Genomic DNA, 24,060 nt, shown 5'->3' on the forward strand with positions numbered 1-24,060 from the left:
TGGCGCAATTTTGGCTCACTGCAATCTCCACCTCCTGCGTTCAAGCAGTTCTCCTGCCTCAGCCTCCCGAGTAGCTGGGACTACAGGCATGCACCACAACACCCAGCTAATTGTTTTTGTATTTTTTTTAGTAAAGATGAGGTTTCACCATGTTGGCCTAGATGGTCTCAATCTGCTGACCTCGTGATCCTCCTGCCTTGGCCTCCCAAAGTGCTGGGATTACAGGCGTGAGCCACCATGCCCGGCCGGCTATCACCTTTATTTATTTATTCATTCAGTCACTTTGATTTTAAACTTGTGTTGAGCTTACAATCAACTGATAGTTCTGAGTAGCTAACTTAGATCCTTAGGGGTGACGGGGCAGGCATGGACCAGGTTAAGGTCTCTCTTGCATTTTATGGTTGGCTGCCTGCAGCTAAGCCAGGGCTACCGTCTCTTGGCCCCAGGCTTCTTGTTTTGTGACAGATACAGAAGCTTATTTATGTTTACTCCCCTCTAGTAGTGGACATAGGGGCATCTCTGAGCAGAGAGCAAGCAGGGGCCTGTGGAAGGGGTTTAGAGAGGCTGGCAGGTGACCAGGGTCCTCATCATGGGGAAAAGTCACGCTGGTGGCATCGTGCAGTGAGAAGGGCACTTGCCTCTGTGGTCTTCTTCTCAGTAACACAACCCAGTCTAACTGGGAGCAGAACAGGAGACAAATCCCAGCCGAGGGGCGTCTTACAGAATACCCAACCAGGCCTGCTCTGTACTGGCAAGGTCACCCAAAACACGCAATGTCTGGGGAGAAGCCCTAGCCAAGAGGAGCTCAAAGAGACACAAGGAAAAGTCATGTGGTGATCTGGATGGGATCCTGGAACAGAACAAAGGACAACAGGGACAAACACAGGAGACCTGAGTGAAGGACAGGCTTTATTGTTTGATCATAGTGCACCGACATCCATTGTGACAAAGGTGCCGTCCTCCTGTAAGACATTCACAGGGAAGCCGGGTGTTGAGAGGCATATGGGAATTCTCTGTATTATCTCCACAACTTTTCTATGAATTTAAATCTGTTCTAAAAGAAAAAGCTTATTTGAGAAAATAGGTAAGAGTGGTTAGGAAGGCTGGTCGGACGCTAGGATTCTAGGCCTGGCCCTCTGCACCTGTGTCTGCTTTAGGCAGGCGACACTGGGTACCCCCTGCCAGGGAGAAGCCCAGGGTCCCCACTCCCTGGCCAGTAACTGCCCTTTCCTACATGCCCTCGCTCAGTGGGCCATGGCAGGTGGGCCCAGCCCTCCCAGTTGTGCCGAGGCCCATCTCTTTTACCAACAGCTCGTCCTTTGCTCTCTCCAGCCCAGACGTGTAGAGGTGAGCCACCTTCCTGGCCAGTGAGGAGCTTCTAAACAGAGGCAGATCAGCTTTTTGCCGAGTGAACTTGAGAACCAGAGCAGAGCTGCAGGGACAATGATGCATTATTAAACTGTTCTGAGACTCAGAGCCCAGAACACCCAGCTCTGGGGTGATTGGCAGGTGTCAGACCTATGGCCATGGCCCTGGCCCCCACTAATCCCATTAGCGACTTAGGGGTGAGTGGACGGAAAACAAGATGAGAGCGTCTTTCCCCCAAACAGGGCTGGCTCAAGTATGAATATTAACAGCCACACCGAGGTACCTGCTCCTCAGATGTTTTTTCTTTTGCTTATACAGTTAGTGCACAGAGTGAGCCCTGCACGGGGAAAGACATGTGTGCACATATGCACACACACAGGCACACACACGCACATGCGCACACACACATGCACATGTACACGCACACAGAGACCCTGAGACCCTGCACTTGAGTTTCTAGTCTTAAGCAAGAAGGGTGTCATGGGGGTTGTGCCCTGCAGCCGCCAGTGGCCAGTCTGTCCCACTCAGATGGTCTGTTTCTATTTTGGAGTTTCTTTCCTCACTGCACCTGGAGAAGAGCTGCATTCATTCATTCATCCATTCATTCATTCAACAAGTACCTGACAGCGTGTGCAGCAGTGGTGCCCAGTGAGGAGGGAGGGTGAAAATGCAGGGTCCCCCTCACAGCAGTCACTGCAGGACCAGGTGCTCTTTTCCTGTGCCCTACAGTGCCCCGAGGCCCCGCTGGTCATCTGTCCAGCCCTCTGTGCTCGCTGACCAGTGCGGCAAACTCTCCGGCTGAGCTCCTTTCCTGCTGCAGGCGCCGCAGCTCTTTCTTAAGCCTGTGTGGAAAGTTCTTTTGTGCGGGTGACATTGGCATGATTGAATCAGTGCCAGGGCCCAACAGGATGTGGGTCTGGGCGACTCCCAACTTCCAGCAAATCCATGGTTGTTTTCAGTTGCCTCGAGAGTGGAAACCGAAACAGAGGCAAGCACCCCAACAATAGGCGCTTCGAGGTCCTGGAGGGGAGCCCTGGCCCCATGAAGAAAGGCTGAGTCTTGCATCCTCTGTGGACTGCATTTGACACTGACGGGCAAGAGGCTGGTGAGCTCTGAGAGTCAGGCCGCAGCCTGGAGGAACAGGCTGAATGTCCAGGAGAAGTGGCTTTACCTCCAGGTCAGGCTAGAGGCCTTTGCGTTTGGTTTGTTAAGGAGAGCGAGCAGGATTTCTGGGTGCTGGACGTGATGCTGGGTCAGGGCTGGTGTGTTTCTTTGCAGGGCAAGGTGGACTCAGGCCGGGATGCCAGGGAGGCACCTGCTGCATTTCTTGAGTTTTCACAGGATGCAGGGCCCGTCCTCACTGTTCCCTGGGGTGCCAAAGGAGCAAGCCATGTGGTCCCCGAACTTTGAATAGATACAGATCATATTTGAAAATATTTGGAAATGTTTACAGAATCACAGAAACAATGAACACCTGTGTAGCCACTACTCAGGCCAGGAAATGCAACTTAACTTTGGAATGCGCTTTGCCCCTCCCAATCCCAGCTCCCAGCTCCCGATCCTCTCCCCTCCGCACAAAAATGTTTTCATTGGGTAAACCCGAAGGATTTAAGGGAGTCCCTGTCCTGAATTTTGCAGTGTCATTCTCTGCTGTTTTTTAGTTTTATCACGTGGGGTTGTGTTCCTAAGCAACATCATTTGTTTTTGTGGTTTTCACTTTTATATAAATGGAATCATGCGGTATCTTTTGTGGCTGGCAGACTCTGAGATGGCCTTCAGTGATCCACACCTCCTGGTGTTCACATCCTGTGAAGTCCCTTCCTTTTGCTGTGAGCCGAGCTAGCAACTTGCTTCCAACCAGTAGGATGCATCCAGTGATGCTGTTCCTTCCCCCCGTGATTACTGATTACGTTACGTGGGCTTAGAACTTCTTCCTTGACGACAGCTGGTCTCCCCTGCTGGCTGTGGTGGAGCACGCTGCCATATAGAGAGGCCACATGGCAAGGAACTGAGGGTGGCCTCCCCCAGCAGCCAGCATGCAACAGAGGCCTCAGTCTCACGGCCACAAGGAACTGGATGCTACAACAAGCAGGTGACCCTGGAGGACCCCTTTCCAGTCTAGCCTTGAGATGAGACCCCATCCTGGGCCAAGACCTTGATGGCAGCTCTGTGAGAGGCCCTGAAGAAGAGGATCTCTTCTTCACCCAGCTAAGCCACATCCGGATTCCTGAACTGCAGAAACCGTGCAGTAATAGATGCCTGTCGTTTGGGGTGATTTGTTACGGAGCACTAGGTGGCTAAAACGCAGTCTTCCAGGAGTTCGTTTTTTGGCTAAGCATTATGTTCTTGAGGTTCATCTGTGTTGATATCTGTAGTTGCAGTCCATCTGCTTTCGTTACTATTTGCTTTTCCCTTGTAAGCAGTCCTCCCTTATCTGCAGGGGATAGAAGACCCCAGAAGGTGCCTGAAACTTTAGATAGTACCAAACCCTATATATACTCTGTATTTTTTCCTGTGTATACATGCCTGTGATAAAGGTTAGTTTGTAAATTAGGCACACTGAGAGATGAACAATCACAAATAATAAAATGGAACAATTTTAGCACGATATTGTAATGGAAGTTGTGTGAATGTGTTTTCTCTCTGCCGGGATATCTTATTGTACTGTAGCGCCCGTTTTGGGACCACAGTTGGCCGGGGGTAACTGAAACCATGGAAACTTGGGATGTGAGGGGACTGCTGTATGTTAATGCCTTGGCTTAATTATTCTTTCTGCTCCTGAAGAACAATAGGGTGTTTACAGCCTTTGCTATCAGAAACCACACTTGTTGTGAAGCTCTTTGTACATGACTTCCAGCTCGGTGTGCAAATGTTTATCTAAGAGTGCGGCTGGGCCTTGGCTGCCAGTCTAGCTCCACTTCCCACCGCTGCCTTCAGGTTCGCCCGGCCTCCTCCACACGTTCCCCTCCCTCGGTATTGCCGCCTTTTTCAACTCGGGGGATGGTCTGATGGGCAGGAGATGGTATCTGAGTGTTTCTATGTTCTCCTGCCGGAAGCTAATGTTTACTGACCATTCTGATTTCCTCCCTGCGGAGATCCTTTTTGTGGTTTTTGCCCATTTTTCTTATTAAATTGTAGGAGTGCTTTTTGTTTTTGTCTTTTTAAGACAAGGTCTCACTGTGTCGCCCAGGCTGGAGTGCAGTGGCACGCAATCTCTGCTCACTGCAACCTCCGCGTCCTGGGTAGCTGGGATTATAGGCTTGCACCACCATGCCTGGCTAGTTGTAGGAGTGCTTTGAATTTTCTGGAAAATAAGCCTCTCTTAGTTATGAGCATTGCAAATACTGCATCCCAGTTTGTCCTTTGCCCCCTTGGGCTTTTTAAATGAAATCAGGCACAATTCTGAATCTTTCCATCCAGGGGGATAATTTGCAGAATTATGCTTTTGAGGCATTCCCAATCCTGCCCCTCGTGTCCTGGTCTCTGGGTCATGGACTGTTATCCCTGTTTATCGTTCCTGTTTGATGCTGCCTTCCTGAGTGGAGACTGCTGGGCTCTGTTCCCGTCTGTGGCTCACCCTCTAGTCTGGGAGTGCTTTCCTGTTCAGATAGCTCATTTCAACCTTTTAGTCACTCTGGAGAGCATCGTTCAGTGAGTCAGCACGGGACCTGGAGCCCGGGGACCCCTCACAGCCAGGCCAGTGCTCACTTGAAATCTGCAGCTAGTTTTGGGCTCCCTGGAGGTGATTGCTTGACTGCAGAGGAATGCACGGGGCTAGGGAGAATTCGCACAGGGTATTTAGAAGGAATGCATTCCAGGAGAAAGTTAAAATTAGAAAAAGCTGCTACATTTCCTGCCATTCAGTCGCAGTTGCCTGGTGTTTGTTTGCACAAGGATTCTTTGGTAACAATCTGTAGCTGGTTTCTGGTGGAATGCGAGGTGAAGTCATGATTTTTGGGATGGAGGTGAGCGGTTTCCATAGTGAGCTTTGTTGTCGGGGTCACTGCTTTGTTTTCTGAGTTCTTGCAGAATCGTATCGGAATGGAAAAATATTATTGAAACAATCCCTTGTTGATAGCAAGATTATTTTATTTATTTATTTTAGAAAACAGCTCTTTAGCAGGAAGCAAGTCTTGTGGAGCGAGTCTCTTTGTAAGCTCGTCAGCCGTTCTCCCGTCCCCACCTCCTTCCTGGGAGGCCACCTCTGCTGTCGCCTCCCAAGGCTGGGCTTCTTGGGAGACCCCCTCTGACTGGCACAGGCAGTGGGGTCCAGGTTGAGCAAATACAAATGCAGAATACCCAAATACGTTTGAATATCTGGGGTCATGTATACTAAAACATTATTCGTGGTATACCTGAAATTCAGATGTAACTGGGAGTTCTGGGTTTTGTCTAGAGACCTCTCCCGGCCCAACTACACTTTGCAGCCCCCTTTTTCCCGGTCTCTGGTGGTACCTGGGCCTCTCTCTGCTGAAAGGGGCGTCGCCAGCACCAGGCGGGCTGTTGGCACCAGTGGGCACACCTGTGGCTTTGTGAGGTTTTGTCCACTTCTGTGTTAACGCCCCCCTCCTGCTGGTGCTGGGCGGGGGTTGTGTGCCCATTTTATGGAGGAGGAATGGAGAGGCTGGAGGAATGCATGGGTCTGGGGAGAATTTGCCCAGTGTATTTAAAAGGAATGAATTCCTGGAGAAAGTTAAAATTAGAAAAAGCTGCTACCAGCCTGTCCAGCAGTATGCAGCTCATAAGTGGAACTTGTAGCCTGTAGGATTCAAAGCCCAGCAGCTGGAGGGCACGGGAGAAATGAAACCATCATCTTCTCTGGAGAGCAGAAAAGATGGTCGGAAACACACAAGAGGAGGAAGTGCCGTGGGGCTGAGAGTCTGGGTGGCAGGGGGCTATCCCTGAGACCTGGGAATGCAGGCTGTGGGGAAGCCTCAGTGTGGGCCTTGAAGGAAAGCTAGTGTTTGCACAGGCAGGGCGGGGACAAGGAGGCATTTCCTAGTCACCGGGGAGTGGGCAAATGGGAGGAGGTGAGATGTGTGCAGGAGAGTTGGAGGGTGGGCCGCTGACCTGGCGGGAGTGAAGGGAGTCGGCAGTGGATGCTAAGGAGGCTGGCTGCGTTGGGTAGGGCATGCTGTGGAGAACCCTGAAATGGGGCAGGGAAGCCTGGCTCCAAGGGAGGCAGGGGCAGGAAGGAGCAGGGCACCCCGTGCTCTTGAGCCGGGGACTGTAAGTTTGGTGGAGAGATGCCCCTCAGACCAGCGGGGAGGCGGTGGATCAGTGGACCCGAGACCAAGCTGCAGCTCACAGGTGCCTGGGAAGCTTCGTTTTCTGTTCAGGCTGTAGGTACTGTCGATGCAGCATGCTGCTGTGCACAAGTGCAGGCCTAGGGGATACAGAAGTGAGCGGGACAGGTGGGTTCCTGCCCGCAGGCCAAACATCCAGATGTTATTCCTCAGGGCACTCCACACAGCCCCTTACGGTATCCTAAGGCTCAGAACCTGTAAGTGTTACCTTATTTGGCAAAAGAGACTTTGCAGGTGTGATTCATTGAAGGATCCTGCGACTGTGAGATTACCCAGGATTACCTAGATGGACCCTAAATGTTATCACGAGTCTTTTAAGAGGGAGACAGAAAATAAATAAATAAATAATAAATAAATAAATAAATAAATATAAAAAAAGGCTGGGCGCAGTGGCTCACGCCTGTAATCCTAGCATTTTGGGAGGCCGAGATGGGTGGATCACCTGAGGTCAGGAGTTCAAGGCCAGCCTGGCCATCATGGTGAAACCCCATCTTGGAATAAAATAAATAAATAAGAGGGAGACGGAGATCTGACCACAGAAACACATGTTTTGATCTTGTTCTTGTCCACACACTTGTGCTTGAGAAGCTCTGAGTCCCCATCCTTCTGCCTGCATTGGCATATATGCCCTGGGTACTCTATAAGTCACCCATTCATTCAAACACTGACTGCACCTGCTGTGTTCCAGGTGGTTCCCAGTGAACAGGACAAAGTCCTTGCCTTCATGGAGCCTGTTCTGGTGGGAGAAAAAGGAGATAAGGAAGTGATAGCTAAATGAATGTCAAGAGCGGCAGAGGAGACCAGGGGAGGGAGTGGGCAGCAATGATGTGCTTGTGTTTCTGATACGGTGTGTGGTCGGCTGAGTAATTTCCCGCACAAAAAAGATATTCCTATCCTAATGCACAGAACCTGTAGGTGTTACGTTATTTGGCAAAAGGGACTTTGCAGGTGTGATTCACTGAAGGATCCTGAGATTGTGAGATTACCCAGGATTACCTAGATGGACTAAATGTTATCACGAGTCTTTTACGAGGGAGATCTGACAGGAGGAGGCCCTGGAATGGTGGGAACAGAGATTGGAGGAGGGGCCGTGAGCCAGGAATCCAGGCAGCCACAAGACGCAGGAAAGGGCAGGACCTTGGAAACAGATTGCCCCCCTCAGGAGCCTCCAGAAGGCACTGGCCCTGATTTCAGCCCAGTGACCCTGGTTTCAGATTTCTGGCCTCCAGAACTGTAGGAGAGTGAGTGTGTGTTTTAAACCACTAAGTTGGTGGTAATTTGTTACAACATAGATAGGAAAGTCAAGGGAGTGACGTTTGAGCAGAGCCCTCCGAGGTTCGGGCTGGGCTTCTCTGCTGACACGTGGCTGGGGCCACAGAGCCTGAACCAGGATCCAGACCTAGCTAAGGGTCAGGAATCCCTGATGTGGCAGTTGTCCTCAGCCTGGAAGTGACCCACAGTGCATATATATGTGTATGGTTTTTGTTTTTTTTTTTGAGACGGAGTTTCGCTCTTGTTATCCAGGCTGGAGTGCAATGGCGCGATCTCGGCTCACCGCAACCTCCGCCTCCTGGGTTTAGGCAATTCTCCTGCATCAGCCTCCTGAGTAGCTGGGATTACAGGCACGCGCCACCATGCCCAACTAATTTTTTGTATTTTTAGTAGAGACGGGGTTTCTCCATGTTGACCAGGATGGTCTCGATCAAGAGATCGAGACCTTGTGATCCACCCGCCTCGGCCTCCCAAAGTGCTGGGATTACAGGCGTGAGCCACCGTGCCCGGCCCGTGTATGGTTTTTGTTTTTTGTTTTGGTTTTTTCTTGGTGCAGGGCAGGGTCTCACTCTATCTCTCCAGGCTGGAGTGCAGTAGTGCAATCACAGCTCACTGTAGCCTTGACCTCTGGGTTCAAGCGATCTTCCCACCCCAGCCTCCAAAGTAGCTGGGAGTACAGGCGCACATCACCATGCCTGGCTATTTTTTTTTTACTTTTTGCAATCTTCCTGTGTTGCCCGGACTGGTCTCAAACTCCTGGGCTCACGTGGTCCTCCTGCTTTGGCTGTCCAAACTGTTGGGATTACAGGCATGAGCCACTAAGCCCTATTCTTTTAAATGTAAAAATGTCAGTTGAGGTATAAATCCCCTTTGCTGAGTATAAATGAATTGAGTATAAATGTGTCTTATTAATGGAACACAATCTTTGTTTGGCTTTCTAAATTGGGGATTTTGAACAATCCATAACAGCTCACTGGCTGTGACCAGAACCCACTGAGTGCTCAGTTGCATCACTCAGCTGAGTGTCTGTGTCTTGGACAGAAAACCCAGTGGTCTAGCGCCATTTACCGTCTGTCCTGGTTTGCAACCCCTGAAAGCAGAGCCCGAGACAAGGACTTGGGTGCTGATGTTTTAGGGGAGATGACTGGTCCCAGCAGCCCATCCAAGCAGAAGAGGGTGAGAAGAGGGAAGAGGGAAAGCAAATCAGGGTCAGCTGCTGAGCCAGTGGCCACTGTTAACCAACTATTAGGACTCCATCATACTGGGGACGTATTTGAGAAGCCATGAGAATGTGCCCTAGAATCGTCTTTCTGGAGGTCAGGAGGTGGGCGGGGGGAGGCATTGACCCCAAGGCATCTCTGGTGGGTATGTCTCTGCAGCGCATCCTCCATTCTGTAGGCTGACCCAGGCTTGGGGCTGTGGTGTGCTGCGATGTCAGAGCACCTACAGATCATGGCAACGGAGTAGTGATTATACCAAGATCTACTATAGCCAGCCTTCCACTTCCACCAAGTCCTCGCTTTGTGCCTGTCCCCTGTGAGTCATAAGAAAGGCACATATTTTAGCTCCATCCACCAAGACTTGAGTCACCTACCAAGATCTGCCTTAATGCCTTTACAAACCGCCAGCGTGGCGGAAGATGTTTAGAAGAATATGGGAGAAAGTCAAAGTGCTGTGAATGAAGAGGAATGCAGCGGGAAAGCGCATCTTACCTGCACACCCGTTTTTGACTCTTGTGCGCAAGCATTTTTGACCCTCTGTGCACAGGTGTTTTGATTCTCTGCGCACAGGTGTTTTGACTCTGCGCACAGGTGTTTTGATTCTCTGCACAGGCATTTTGATTCTCTGCACACAGGTGTTTTGACTCTGCGCACAGGCGTTTTGATTCTCTGCGCACAAGTGTTTTGACTCTGCGCACAGGCGTTTTGACTCTGCGCACAGGCGTTTTGACTCTGCGCACAGGTGTTTTGATTCTCTGCACAGGCATTTTGATTCTCTGCACACAGGTGTTTTGACTCTGCGCACAGGCGTTTTGATTCTCTGCGCACAAGTGTTTTGACTCTGCGCACAGGCGTTTTGACTCTGCGCACAGGTGTTTTGATTCTCTGCACAGGCATTTTGATTCTCTGCACACAGGTGTTTTGACTCTGCGCACAGGCGTTTTGATTCTCTGCGCACAAGTGTTTTGACTCTGCGCACAGGCATTTCGATTGTGTTTGTAGCTGCCTCCCTTGATGTATGTTCAGGTGAATCAGCCCTCGACACACACTTACAAGCACAGGGGCCATGTGCAGGTGAACCAGTCCTTGATACATACCTACAAGCTCAGGGACCATGTGCAGGTGAACCAGCCTTTCTATGAGCACAGAGACCACAGTGCAGGTGTCATCTCTCTTATTATTCATGAAGAGGGCCAGTAATTCCCTCCCCACCCTGAGTTGAGGAGGAAGGATAAGACTTAACTGTGGTCCCAGCATTTAGTGGCAGAGCCAGGATTTGAGTCCATATTCAATTAAGGTCCAAGTCTTCAACATACTTACGTTTCCTAGATATTTTCAGCCTCCTGAAGGTTTTTTGGAGGACATAAACTCTTTTTTATTTTATTTTATTTTATTGTATTGTATTTTAGGTTTTGGGGTACGAACATGTAAGATTGTTGCATAGGTACACATGTGGCAGTGTGATTTGCTGCCTTCCTCCCCTTCACCTATATCTGGCATTTCTCCCCATGCTATCTCTCCCCAACTCCCCACCCCCTGCTGTCCCCTCCCCTATTCCCCCCAACAGACCCCAGTGTGTAGTGCTCCCCTCCCTGTGTCCATGTGTTCTCATTGTTCAACACCCGCCTATGAGTGAGAACATGTGGTGTTTGATTTTCTGTTCTTGTGTCAGTTTGCTGAGAATGATGGTTTCCAGGTTCATCCATGTCCCTACAAAGGACACAAACTCATCGTTTTTTATGGCTGCATAATATTCCATGGTGTATATGTGCCACATTTTCCCTGTCCAGTCTATCATCGATGGGCATTTAGGTTGGTTACAGGTCTTTGCTATTGTAAACTGTGCTGCAATGAACATTCATGTGCATGTGTCCTTATAGTAGAACGATTTATAATCGGAGGACATAAACTCTTTCAAGACTCCATCACAAACTTTCTTAGTCTGATTCAGGCAGGAATGTTAACTTCCACTTTGAAGGACTTGAGATTTTATAATCTTCTGTAGAAGAAGGAAACGCAGCACCGGAGCCTGGTCTGGAATCTGACACCCTCACTGGTCTCGGGATTGTTCTCTTTGTGTTTGCCGTTACTCTGCCTATCTGGGTTGCTGCTGCTGGCTTTGCCAGTGCATTGGGTTAGGATCCCAGCTTTTCACTTCCTGATCTCGAGTGAGTCTTTGAAACCTGGGCAGCCTCTGTTCTCTTATCTACTAAATGATGGTATGATGATACCTGTCTGGCCTATCTCACAGGGTTGCTGTGAAAAGCAACCAAGAGGCCAAATGGGAAAGTGTGTTATCAACAAGGATACATTATGCTAATGATTTTCTTTTCTTTCTTTTCTTTTTTTTGTGATGAAGTTTCACTCTTGTCGCCCAGGCTGGAGTGCAGTGGCGCAATCTTGGCTCACTGCAACCTCCGCCTCCTGGGTTCAAGCGATTCTCCTGCCTCAGCCTCCCAAGTAGCTGGGATTATAGGCATGTGCTACCACGCCCGGCCAATTTTTTGTATTTAGTAGAGACAGGTTTCACCATGTTGGTCAGGCTGGTCTCGAACTCCTGACCCCAAGGGATCCACCTGCCTTGGTCTCCCAAAGTTCTGGGATTACAGGCCTGAGCCACCACGCCTGGCCTGCTGATGGTTTTCAGAGGCAGCATCAACATCAGCTGGGAACGTGTTAGAAGCACACATTCTCAGGCCCACTCCAGACCTACAGAATCAGAAACTGAGGGTTGCTGGGCCCAGCAACCTGTGTTGAGATCAGCATTCCAGGTAATTCCAATGAATGCCAGTGTTTGAGAACCACTGCCTTATTCACAGAATTTCACGAATATTGTGTGCAATTTCTACTATGTATTTGGTACTAAGTGTCTGGTATGTTTCAAAGAAAGAAAGAAAGACAAGGTCCCTGCCCTCAACATGGTCTGTGGGCTGGAAGAAAAGCTAAAGGAGAAACCCACACAAACTGGGTGTACTCTAGAGCCCCGTGTTAACAGTTGAGGAAAACGAGGCACAGACAAGTCATTTAGCAAAGGTAGTGGAGCTGGTGTGAGAAACGTGAACGCACACGTTTGACTGACGACAGTCTCTGGGCCCTCCGTTCCCTAGACTGCCTCCCCACCTCATGGGTGGCACATGGTGTCCCCCCACTTATTCATGGGAGAGAATTCCAAGGTCAAAATCAAAGCCTGGATGCCTTCCTTGAGACGCTCTCCTTGGCTAGCTTTTAGGTGATTGTCGAAACCTTGGATTAAAACCTTCACCCCTCCGCAGCCCCGGTAGAGTCCAGGATGATTAACTAGATCAGCCTGTGAGGCTCCAGAACAGAGTGGTCAGTGAGTTGAAAAAGTCAAAGTCTAGAAGAATAATAAAAAAAACCAAGGAAAAGCCAAACGTGCATGCATCTTCCAGTCTTTCTGTTGGGTGGGGGTCTTTCCTGAGTGTGGGTTTGGCCGTGGTGTCTCCTGTGTGACCCACATGCGTGATGCAGTCTTTGATTTCCAGTCCAAGACGGGCCATGACTCAAGGCCACTGGTGAAGCTGTCCGTGCCCAGAGTTCTCCTGGAGTTGACTGCGTTTTCCTTAGGTATTGAACGTCGTCTAGCTTGCCGGCCACGTATTTACGCGATTCACCTTCGGTGAGTCTTCCTGAAACATTCCACTTGGATTGCCGTGGCCACTGCCCTTGTCTCACGCCTGGTCATCAGTTTATGCAGTAATTAAATATGTAAAATATCCACAAGGACCCCAGCTCCAGCCAGGGAAGCAGAAGCCCAGAGGGGGATGAGAAAGTGGTCTTCCAGCCACACAGGTGTGGGGGCCGTGTCTCACCATCCTCCTGTTTTCCCACTCAAGGGCAGGGGGCCTCCGCCTCCTCCTCCGCCGCCCTGCCGGGCAGGAAGTGCGTTCAGAGAAGGCAGCCACTCGGTGTTGACTGGGTCACCGCATCCGCTCGGTGCTGCGCAGGTGCCGGGAGGAGCTCACGGTGTATGGGGAGGACGCGTGAGCAGGCGAACGAAGCCATTGCAGGTGCTGGGTGGGTGGGTGTCTCAACGCCCCTCCCTCATTTTTGTGCTTAGTATTCGTTCTAGGTCTAACACAGGAGAGAGGACGGTTATATCCTTGTTCCTTATCACATTCTCTGTAAAATTGAAAATTTTATGTAATTATAGGGAGGGTAAGTGAAGCAGCTGTGTGTTCTGCATAAGAAAATGTAACATGCGTCAGGTGAGATTTCAGGCCCTCTCACCTGGCTGCATCGTCCATTCCTTGCCCAAATACTTTCTGAGCATTGAAACTGTAATAGTGTTGATTTGATAGCATGAAGTATAAAGGCTTTTATCAGTCGACCAGAGTGTTGCTTTCCTTCTTCTATAAATTAGTTGTTTCGGAGTGGAATGGTCTGCCCTCATAGAGAATGAAAAACCCGGGGTTGGGTCCATGGCCAGGCCTCGAGGCCCCCCTGTAGTCTTGGACGTACCGTGCATGAGGACCCATCGTGGGAACCTGAAGCTGGAGGAGGATGGCGTCCCTGTGCTGCTGGAGCAGGGCCAGAGATGCCTCCCCTCTTTTGAGGTTGGAGCCACCTCTCAAAGAAACCCCATTCCCATCTCCCTTTCTGACCACACCTACGTCTGATTTTCTTTCCTTCTCTTTTACCATCTCTTATCCTAGCTGGTCTCTTGGCAAACACTCCTGGCACGCGGCCGTGTACCCGGGTGAAGGCCCACTTCCGTTTGGCCTGAGCCTACATCCCGCCTGGCCCTTTGCCCACTGCGTAAGTAGGGAGGGTAGAGAACAGGGGTTGGCACACTTTTCTCTGTAAAAAGCCAGAGAGTAAATATTTTCCGCTCTGTGGGCCATAAGGTCTGTGTCACAGCTACTCTGTTTTGGTTGCACAGAAGTGCCATTGATAAATGGGCGGGGCTGTGCTGGTGAAACTTAGCTAAGGACGCCGTGACTTAAATTTCACATCATTTTCACATCATAAAATATTACTCTTTTTATTTCCCCACCAACTACTTAAAAATAGAAAGACATTCTTTGTCCACGGGCCATACAAAGACCAGTGGCCAGGTTAGATCTGGCCCACGGGCTGTAGTTTGCCTCTGGTTTGGACAAGAATTTTCAGGGTGAACACCCGTCATCCAAAAATTTGAAATCCAAAATGCTGCAAACTCTGAAACTTTTTCAGCACCGACGTGATGCCACAGTGGAAAATTGCACACCTGATCTCACATGACAGGTTTGACAGGTTGCCATCAAAACTTCAGAACAAAATTATTTAAAATGTTTTATTAAATCACCTTTGGGCTATGTGTATAAGGTACAGATGAACCATAAATGAATTTAGGCTGGGCATGGTGGCTCATACCTGTAATCCCGGCACTTTGGTAGGCGGAAGCGGGCCAATCAAGAGGTCAGGAGATCAAGACCATCATGGCTGACATGGTGAAACCCTGTCTTTACTAAAAATGCAGATAATTAGCCGAGCGTTGTGGCATGCACCTGTAGTCCCAGCTAGAGACTGAGGCAGGAGAATTGCTTGAACCTGGGAGGCAGAGGTTGCAGTGAGCCAAGATTGCACCACTGCACTCAGCCTGGGCGACAGAGTGAGACTCCGTCTCAAAAAAAAAAGAAAGAGACATAAATGAATTTAGTGTTTAGACTTGAGCCCCATCTGCAAGGCGTCTCATTGTGTATATGCAGATGTTCCAATATCCGAAATCCTAAACACCTCTGGTCCCAGGCATTTTGGATAAATGGTACTCAGCCTGTATTTTGTTCTACTTTGTACTCTGGTTCTACTGACTGGCTCTGGTGTGTGGTGGGGGGTGAGGATGGAGCGACCCCATCATCCAGCTGTCGGGGATGTAGGATGTAGAGGCTCCTCTGGCCGATGGTTGCATTGATGTCCACTGTGACAGCTTGGAAATCTAAGAAGCAGGCTTAAGAGTTTTCCAGTTTACCCAAAACCAGCCTAAAATATGCTTCACCTCAACCCTTCAAGAACTATGTCCCATAACTACTGGGTTGGACTTTTGGGCCCATTCCTGAGGTTGTTAGAACCAAATACCTTTTGGGTGTTGCTGCGTGTTCACCAGGAACGCATGGAAGTCTGGCCTGAAACATCCAGCTCTTGGTGTGGTCAGCACAGGCCGGCCTGTGGGTTGAGCTGGGTGAAGAGTTCATGAAGCATTTTCAAATCTGTCACTCCCTCAGCAACCTCTGAGATAGGCAGAGCCGTGAGAATTCCTTTTCCCAGTTCGCAGATGGAGACTCTAAGGTCTGATGAATTCATTTGGTGGGGCTGTTGTCAATGAAACACCAGCTGCTGGGTGGTTTCCACAGCAGAAACGGATTGTCTCACACGTCTGGAGGCTGGGAGTCTGAGACGAGTGTCAGCAGGGTGGGTTCCTTCTAAGGCTGAGGGAGAATCCGTTCCAGGCTTTTCTCCCTTAGCTTCAGTGGGTTTGCAGGTAGCCGCTGGCTGGTAAAGCCTCACCCCCATCTCCATCCTCCTTGTCACCTGTTCCTTTCTGTGTGCATGTCTGTTAACTCCCTGCTTTTATAAAGTCACTGGGTCATATTGGCTTGGGCCTCACCTGATGATCTCACTTTACTTTGATTACGCCTCAAAGACTCTGTCTCCAAATAAGGTCACATTCTGAGGTGCGGGGGATTAGGACTTAACACGCAAATTTGGGGGGCACACAATTCCATCTGTAACATTTGGGAAATGTGGGGAACAGCCGTCCTGGTGACTGCCTGGAATGAGGATTTGGGATGTAGATGACGGTGGTCATCTCTGTGTATGAATATAGCTTCCTGTCTGAGTGTGGCGGGGTGAGGACCACGAGCCGCCTGTCTTTTATCCACTCGCCCTTCCAGACCCACTGAGGTGGGAGGAACCCTCTGCGGATTTGTCATCAGCTGAGACTGTCAGCCGCTGTTAAAGCAGCTACTCAGACGGACAAAGCGACAGAACTGCCCTTCGCCCTGCAGTGCACCGTGGGAGAAGACACTTGGGTTTTGACCTGCTGAAGACAACGGAATCTTGGCATTGTGGTTTATGGAGATTTGTCTTCTTGGCATTGTGTTTTATGGAGATTTGCCCCAAATCATGGTTAATGACAACAGTGATGTTTCTTGAAACAACCGGAGAATAAGGCATCTTCCAGACTTGATGCTACCTTGATCCACCCACACTAAGACGCGTGGTTTTCTTGGAGCCTGAAGGCTGATGGGCCCACACTGGTGTATGGTGGTGCCTGTGGGAGAACAGTGCTTGAATGAAAGATCATGCCCCTTTCTTCTCAGCAAGGCTGGTCCTTGTCCAGAGACCTTGGGCCTCTGGAGCAGTTGATCAGGAGTTGGGGAGGTGGAAAGGGGCCAGCGATCCTGTCCACTGAATCCATCCACTGGAACCTCCTAGACATGACAGTTAGATGTAGATTCCCTCCTCCCCTCCACTCCAGCACTGAGGGGCCAGTGGTGCCACGTGTATACCTGTCCCTGCCCAGAGTCCAGTGCTGGCATCTCTGGGTCCCCTGTCAGGGAAGCTGGCTCCTCCCATACTTAGGCATGAGGTGTGAGTTTACCCAGTCATCCGTCTGTCCAAGGAGCCTGCCGGGGATTTGTGATGAGATGCAGCTCAGCTTCAGGACTGTGAGGCCGTTAAGTAAAGGCGCTGCCTAAAGAACCTGCCGGAAGGAAAGCTCCAGAGGGTTTGCAGGGCCCTTCTCCAAAAATGCGAAGAGAATCGGCACCAAAGCCACAGTGACGGAGGGTGTTGTCAGCGCAACCTCCCTTTAAATAGAGAAGGAAGCACGGCAGCTTTTTGGAGTTGGGACGAGGTGGCATCTGGAGTTGTCCAGCAAAGATTTATTTTGTGCCTTGGGGGCAGGAGCTGGGCAGCCTGGGGAGAGCTGGGTGGCAGCGAGGCTGGAGAGGCCGAGGCCACATGCAGGCCACACACAGGTCATTTTCCTCGCGGCTGCTGGAGGGCGGCTCTCCAGGCATCTCCGTGGCCTCGGCAGCCCCCACAACCGAGTTGGGTGGAGCGAGCTAGGGGAGGAGTGTCATGAAGAGGAAGGCATCGGGGGCTGCTGAAGATGGACATGTTCCTGCCATGTGGGCTGTGGGTCTGGACAGCAGCTGGCAGTCTTCAGTCTAGGCCTTGCCCACAGCCTGGGAGGCCGGGGAGTTCCTGTCAGGTGAACAGGGTCCCTTCTGGGAGCACTCGGTGGGTCAGAGAAAATACATTTGCTGTCCCGGCCTTGGGCTTGTGTCAGGAAGTGCCCTGGGGAGAGTGAGGCGGCTGAGATGAACCCTGGTGGCGGGTTTCCGGAAGCGCCTGTCAGCTCATGTTCGGGCCACACGTTCTCTTGGGGTGATCCTCTGTGTCACGGGACTCACCCTCTCCTCCTTTCCTCACTGGCCCAGTAGTAACCGCAGCCAATTGAGGGGGGACTGTGCTGAGGCAGGTCCCGGGTCTGCCCTTTATGATGGCCCGCGGTGGACCCGCCTGATGAAGGGGCACAGTGGTGCCAGTGCCTGCCCAGAGTTCAGGGTGGAGATTCCAAGTACCCTGACCAGGGCATAGGGGCTTGGGCTACAAAGGAAAGAAGGGGCACCGGGTTCTCAGAGATGCTGGTGCAGTGGCTTTTAAAATCAGAAAGAAGGCCGGGCGTGGTGGCTCATGCCTGTAATCCCAGCACTTTGGGAGGCCGGGGCAGGCAGATCATGAGGTCAAGAGATTGAGACCATCCTGTCCAACATGGTGAAACCTTGTCTCTACCAAAAAAATACAAAAATTAGCTGGGCGTGGTGGTGTGCACCTATAGTCCCAGCTACTTGGGAGGCTGAGGCAGGAGAATTGCTCAAACCAGGGAGGCGGAGGTTGCAGTGAGCCAAGATTGCACCACTGCACTCGAGCCTGGGTGACAGAACGAGACTCTGTCTCAAGAAAAAAAAAAGAAAGAAAAGAAAAAAAGAAAAAGTAGAAAAAACAGGAAATGCATGCCCACTGTAGAGGAAATGGGCAAAGCTGCAGAAGTCTGAAAAGGCAGGGATACGTACCCGTGAAGACAGCACCTTCATATTTTCACTTTCCCTTCCTGGGCCGGCCCACACCCAATGACCAAGCCAGTGACCAACGCAGGGTAACAAGGCCTGCCCCTCACCCTATCCTGGCTCGGTGTGACACGGCAGGCCAGTTCGGTGTCAAGGTTTTTTTTCAGTGCCCTTTTTTTTCTCTTACGATGATGAGGTTTTCAACTGTTCTGTCTTGATGTGACTCTTTGGAGAACAAGTAATTTGAGAAATATTCTGAAAAGCTCTGAGCAACATGGTAAACCTGTCTCAAAAGAGGGGGATGGACGGAGGGCGGCGTCCTGCCTTCTGTGCCGTGAACAGGGTTGCCTCATGATTCCTGTCCAGAAAGTCAACCTGGGTGCACGTGGCTGCGTGGGCGTCACGGTGGCAGCTGCCATCCGCCTGCCTCTTTCCACCTTTTGCTTTTGTCTCCTCTGGTTTCAGATCTTTTGTCATATTTGTGCATATATTTTGTCACCTTGTGGCTGTTTTCGTAGCGTTCATTGATTCTTTGCCTTTTGCCTGTGTGATTTTGTACATCGCTTGGACACTTAGAAGGTCTGTGTCTACATAGAGACCAACTATACAACTGGATTTTCTGTTACCTAATGGGCGATTTCCCTTCCTCCCTCATACCTTTTTATCGATCTGGAATTCATTTTATCTTTGGGTCTGAGTTGAAGCGCCGAGCAAGGAGTCTGTGCTCTGAACACCAGCCAGCTGTCCCGGCATCACAGGGAATGATTCTTTCCTTCCTGGGTGGTTGTGATGCTCCTTTTAATGGCATGTTAAATATTTACACGGGTGGAGGTCTCTTCTAGGCTATCTGGTTTCTGTGGAGGCTGACTGGCCATGATTTTGGGAAGGTGTCCAGAAGGAAATTTCCCCTCCTTTCACCGTCTGATGAGGTCCCAGGTTCCTCTGAAGGCTGAGGCCACTCTGTTATACCTGTAGAGAAGGTCAGCCTGAGGGGGAGGGGGTCGTGGTGGCACCTGCAATCCTGCCTGTCGCGTCGATGTTGGCCAGTTCTGCTCTCAAAGGCGCCGGCTCTGTAGTGATGTCAGCGCCATGTGACTCGAGGAGGAGACCCCACTGCTGCAGTATGTCTGGGGTTTGTCTTCGGGGCTCAGCTGATGAGATTCTTCTGTTGCATTAGCGATGCCTGTTGTTGCAGCAGAAGTAATGGCAGGTGACGGAGACTCAGCGTTGGGGTGAGAAAAGGCACAATAAGCTATTGTCACAGGCAGGGCTCCCTGTGAAGCGGACTGTGACGCAGAGGCCACTGGGCGGGATGTTTAGGTTTGCTGGGAAGCACAGCAGCAAGGGCAGAGGACAGTGAGGCTGGGACGCAGCTGGAACACAGCTCCACACAGCCCGTCGCCGACCCCACAGGAGCTCTGGCCTGGGCTGGCCTGCCGCGTCACGCCGAGTCAGGATAGGGTGAGGGGCAGGCCTTGTTACCCTGCGTTGGTCACTGGCGTGGTCACTGGGTGCGGGCTGGGCCAGGAAGGGGGCTGGTATGGCCTCAGGGAGGGCTCCTTCCACTGAGACAGTTCTGGGTGGCCTCGGTGAAGGGGATCTGGGGCACGTGGTGACATCGGCCCTCCAGGACGTGGAGGGGCCCTGGCGGGAATCACAGGCCTGAGTTCTGCGCTGGATGGGACTGAAGCTCACTCGTGTTTCCTTCTTGTCTTGCAGCGTCTCCCTTCTCTCCTGGACGAAAGGCTGTCGTGTCCTGGGACTTCTCTGACATCAGGAGGCTAAGCCTGTGCCAGGTAGGCAGTGTAGGCACGCTGGGAGTGGGTTTCCCTACCTGGACCCGCTTTACCGTGTCATTACCAAGGTGCCAGACCCGTGGGGAGACAGGCCCAAATGTGTGCAGAGCAGCTGCAGGAGGGAGAAAGCTCTGGAAGCTTCTGGTGACACTTGACCTTTCACAGGCACTGCAGGCCTGTCCCTTGTGGCAGTCTCCTCCTGTCCTCGAAGCCCACAGTGTTGTCCCCAGCGTGAGACGGTCATTTGTCATCCTGGCATCCAGAAACCTGGCCCCGGCGCCTTCTCAGAACAGCCCCGTGTTTCTGTTTTCCGCGAATCCCCTTTCAGGGACACCCATGGAACGTTCTCACTCTTCTGAGAAAGCCAGGCTAGCAGCTCATCCCCGACCAGTGGCTGCGGGACAGAGCCCAGGTTGGCTGTGCCCTCGTCCCCTCATGTGATGCGTTGAGAACAAAGGAGGGGTTGTTTTCATGTCGCAGAAGGACCTGCGACAAGATGGGAACGGACCTGCGGTTACAGGTCACCCTCCCTGGGGCGTCGGGGGAGCAGGTGTCCTTGAGACCCACTGGCAGAAAATGTTCCAAGGAAGCCTTGGCTGGTGTTGGTGAGGAAGAGCTGGATTAAATGGTGTTCTGGTAAAATGTTCCTGGATGTTTTCTTGGCTGTTCATGGCCTTTATTCTCCTCGTTGGCAATAGAAGGAATAGTGCACAGCCTTTATTTGCTTAAAAAGCAACATATGAGGCTGAGTGCGGTGGCTCACGCCTGTAATCCCAGCACTTTGGGAGGCTGAGGTGGGCGGATCCCAAGGTCAGGAGTTCGAGACCAGCCTGACCAACACAGTGAAACCCCATCTCTACTAAAAATGCAAAACTTAGCTGGGCCTGGTGGCCCATGCCTGTAGTCCCAGCTACTTGGGAGGAGGCTAAGGCAGGAGAATTGCTTGAACCTGGGAGGCAGAGGTTGCAGTGAGCTGAGATCTCGCCCCTGCACTCCAGCCTGGGCGATAGAGCAAGACTGTCTCTCGTGGAGGTGGAAAACAAGGCAACATAGGAGTCTTTCCCCACCAAGCAGAAAGGATTGGATCTAAGTAAACACAACATTTGGATGTTCAAGGCCAAAGAGGGAGCTGAGAAGCCACAGCTCACAGTGGGATTCCTATTCAGCCCTTCCAAATCAAGCAGGCAGCTACTTGAACTGTTTCAGGTTTTTCTTTAAATCCTGTAAACAGGGTAGCTGATTGGATTTTGTTTCAACTTCTCCCCCCACCCTTTCTGTCCTGTCTTTTTGTTTTCCAGTATCTGCTTGTGCCTTAGGATGGAGAGAATGTTTGAGATGTGCCACGAGGCTCAGGGCTCAGGGCTTTTCGTTGTGATGTGAGGAATTCAGGAGCTTTCTGGTCCCAGGGTCAATCCTCCGCCCACTGGGGCTTCAGTGACTTGAAACACTTCAGCCCAGGCAGAGGCCACCAGAGGCCTTTCCATATAAGTGCAGCCCCCGGCCCTGGAGGCTGTGGTGTCTTTGGGCTGCGGTGAACTCTCCTGAAAGGCGTTCACATTCCTGGCATTCTTTTGGCCTGGCATTGGTCAGAAAGTGGGGGTTTCTAAAATCAAAGGCAGGCACTGCAGCTTGGTTCTTCTCTGTAGATAAACCGGGGAGAGACCAGGGGCTATGCAGCCTGTGTGCCCCCACATGGGCTCACCTTTGTGGGCTCTGGATTTGTGGCTTGGCCAGGCAGGCCCCATCCTGGCAAGGCAGGAGGAGGCTAATGGGGGTCCCTTTCGGGCTCCAGCAGTTCCTTGGGCGGCATGCATGTGCTTTGCTTTTTCTGGCCCTGTGCCAGAGTTACTGGGGCAACAAGACGTCTGGGAAGAGGAGCAGAAGGGTGGGACGGGTGCTGCCATCCCACAGCGGTGCCCGCTTGTCTCTGTGGCGGGCACACAGGCTTCCGGGAACCCGGCGAGGGAAGCACACTCAGACTTGCCTGGATACAGTGGGTGGAGCATTGTAGGCGCCTCTGGGTGGAGTTTAGGGGTGCTTAGGGGCATGGGTCCCCACAGCAGTTAAATAGACCATCCACCACCCGCCCAGGGTTTCCACTTCCATGCCCTGAGTGTTGCCCATGGCAAAGTTTGTGATTTGCAGGTAGTTCCTGCCTCATAGGTTCAAATTGTTAACCTGAGTCTGATCCCACTCTCATCACTGGCAGAGGTAGTTTACCCTGGTGCCTGTTGCCCTTCAGGACAAAGGAAGGAGCAGAAATGCTCCTGAGACCAGAATGAATGATGGAGGAAATGGAGGCCAACAGCTGCTCCTCTGGGGAGTGTCAGCCAGGGGATGGAGCCGGCGGGGAGACCGGGGCCGCACAAGTCCTCACCCTGTGTTTGTTCCCACCGTCCCACTGATGGCTGGGAAGGGTGAGCTTCAGCCCCTGGCAGCTTTAACACCCCTGTAGTTGTGTCTGCTCAAGCGCTGGGAACGCCCTGACTGTTTCACAGATGAGAAACCCATCTCAGAAGACTCAGAGACCCGGAATACTTCAAGTTCAGAGGGTGATGAAGAAGTACCGGAGCCCAGCCTGGAGTCCAGCCGCATTTGTGTGCCCCCTAAACCACTCCTCTGTTCCCTTAGCTTAGCTAGTGCCTGGGAGGGCCCAGGGGCCACATGGGCTGGAGCCACGCCCCCCACTCTAGCTCTGGCCAGTAGGACTAAACTGTGAGCCACAGACAGGAGACGTAAAAATGAACGGGTAAAGATGATTTTTCTTCTTTGGACTGTAAATTCACACGACACTTGAGGATGCAGTGAAGAAATGGGTGATAGTGAAGTCACCTGCTCTTGGCAGGGCCACCTCCTGCCCAGGTGACGTGGAAAGTCTTCAGGGGTCACCTCAGACTGAGGGTCTCCAAACGTTCCTAGCTCTGTGTGTTTGGTTAGCTTCTTTGTTGGTTTTGTTTTTGTTTGTTTGATTTGATTTGTTTTTTGAGACGGAGTCTCACTCTGTTGCCCAGGCTGGAGTGCAGCGGTGTGATCTTGGCCCACTGCAACCTCCACCTCACAGGTTCAAGTGATTCTCCTGTCTCAGCCTCCCGAGTAGCTGGGACTACAATCACGCGCCACCATGCCTGGCTAATTTTTTGTATTTTTAGTAGAGATGGGGTTTCACTATGTTGGCCAGGATGGTCTCAATCTCCTGACCTTGTGATCCGCCTGCCTTGGCCTCCCAAAGTGCTGGGATTATGGACGTGAGCCACTGCGCTCGGCCTGGTTTTGGTTTTGAGGTGAAAGTCGCGTAACCTCCAGTTGACCGCTGCACTGGGCATCAAGCACATTCCTGGGGTCTCATCGCCACCACTCTCTGGTTTCAAAACTTCCTCATCACCCTGGAGGAGCACCCTGTACTCACCAAGTCACCACTCCCATTGCTCCCTGCCCCTGACTCTGGCAACCACTAATTGGTTTACTTTTGAGGTTTGCACTGGGCTCAGTTCTCATGGCCTTCCATCTGTGACCAAGATCCTGGCTTTCATACATCCTTGGGACAGAGCGGCTAAGGCCAGCGTCCTTAATAGCATGACCAGGTCTGCTTGGACTGTCCGTGGAGGTGGCCTGCAGGCACTGATTCTGCACGTGCCAAGGCCTGACCTTCGGGTTATCAGCAGATAATCCAATATAGGAGAAGGGCACTTGGGGCCATGTGGTGGCAGAACGGGAAGCCGTGCTCAGCGTCTCTCCAAGCCTCTGCATTCCAGTGACGATTTCCGCAGGGCCTCGGGAAGTAAACCGCTTCAAGTGCCCGTTGGTGAGGCTGTCGGCTGCCAAAGGGAAGCTGGGGAATCTGGACGGAAGAGAAAGGAACGTGAGCCGCACTCCCGGTGACACACTGGACTAAGAACGGCGCCTGCCTTCTTAAGAGGCTTGTTTTGTGGTGTCATGACTAGCCTGCCTGACACCCTTCTCAAAGCAAGCATGTCGTGAGGACACAGGAGGGATTCTTAACATACTTGAGGCTTTGGGGATAGAT

The 24,060-nt window shown here is 51.5% G+C and overlaps 1 protein-coding gene across 1 annotated transcript in view; it reads left to right on the plus strand.

Moving 5' to 3' along the window:
- Positions 1-24,060, plus strand: part of SH3BP4 (SH3 domain binding protein 4) — a 100,950-nt gene that overhangs the window by 22,419 nt on the left and 54,471 nt on the right. Inside the window, exon 2 of the mRNA XM_021676894.2 lies at positions 19,960-20,036. The gene's annotated coding sequence lies outside the window, so the exon portion shown is untranslated. The remainder of the gene's footprint in view (positions 1-19,959; positions 20,037-24,060) is intronic.

Source organism: Aotus nancymaae, unplaced genomic scaffold (assembly GCF_030222135.1).
Source record: "Aotus nancymaae isolate 86718 unplaced genomic scaffold, 86718_ANA_hifiasm-v0.15.2.pri h1tg000031l, whole genome shotgun sequence".
Taxonomy (NCBI): domain Eukaryota; kingdom Metazoa; phylum Chordata; class Mammalia; order Primates; family Aotidae; genus Aotus; species Aotus nancymaae.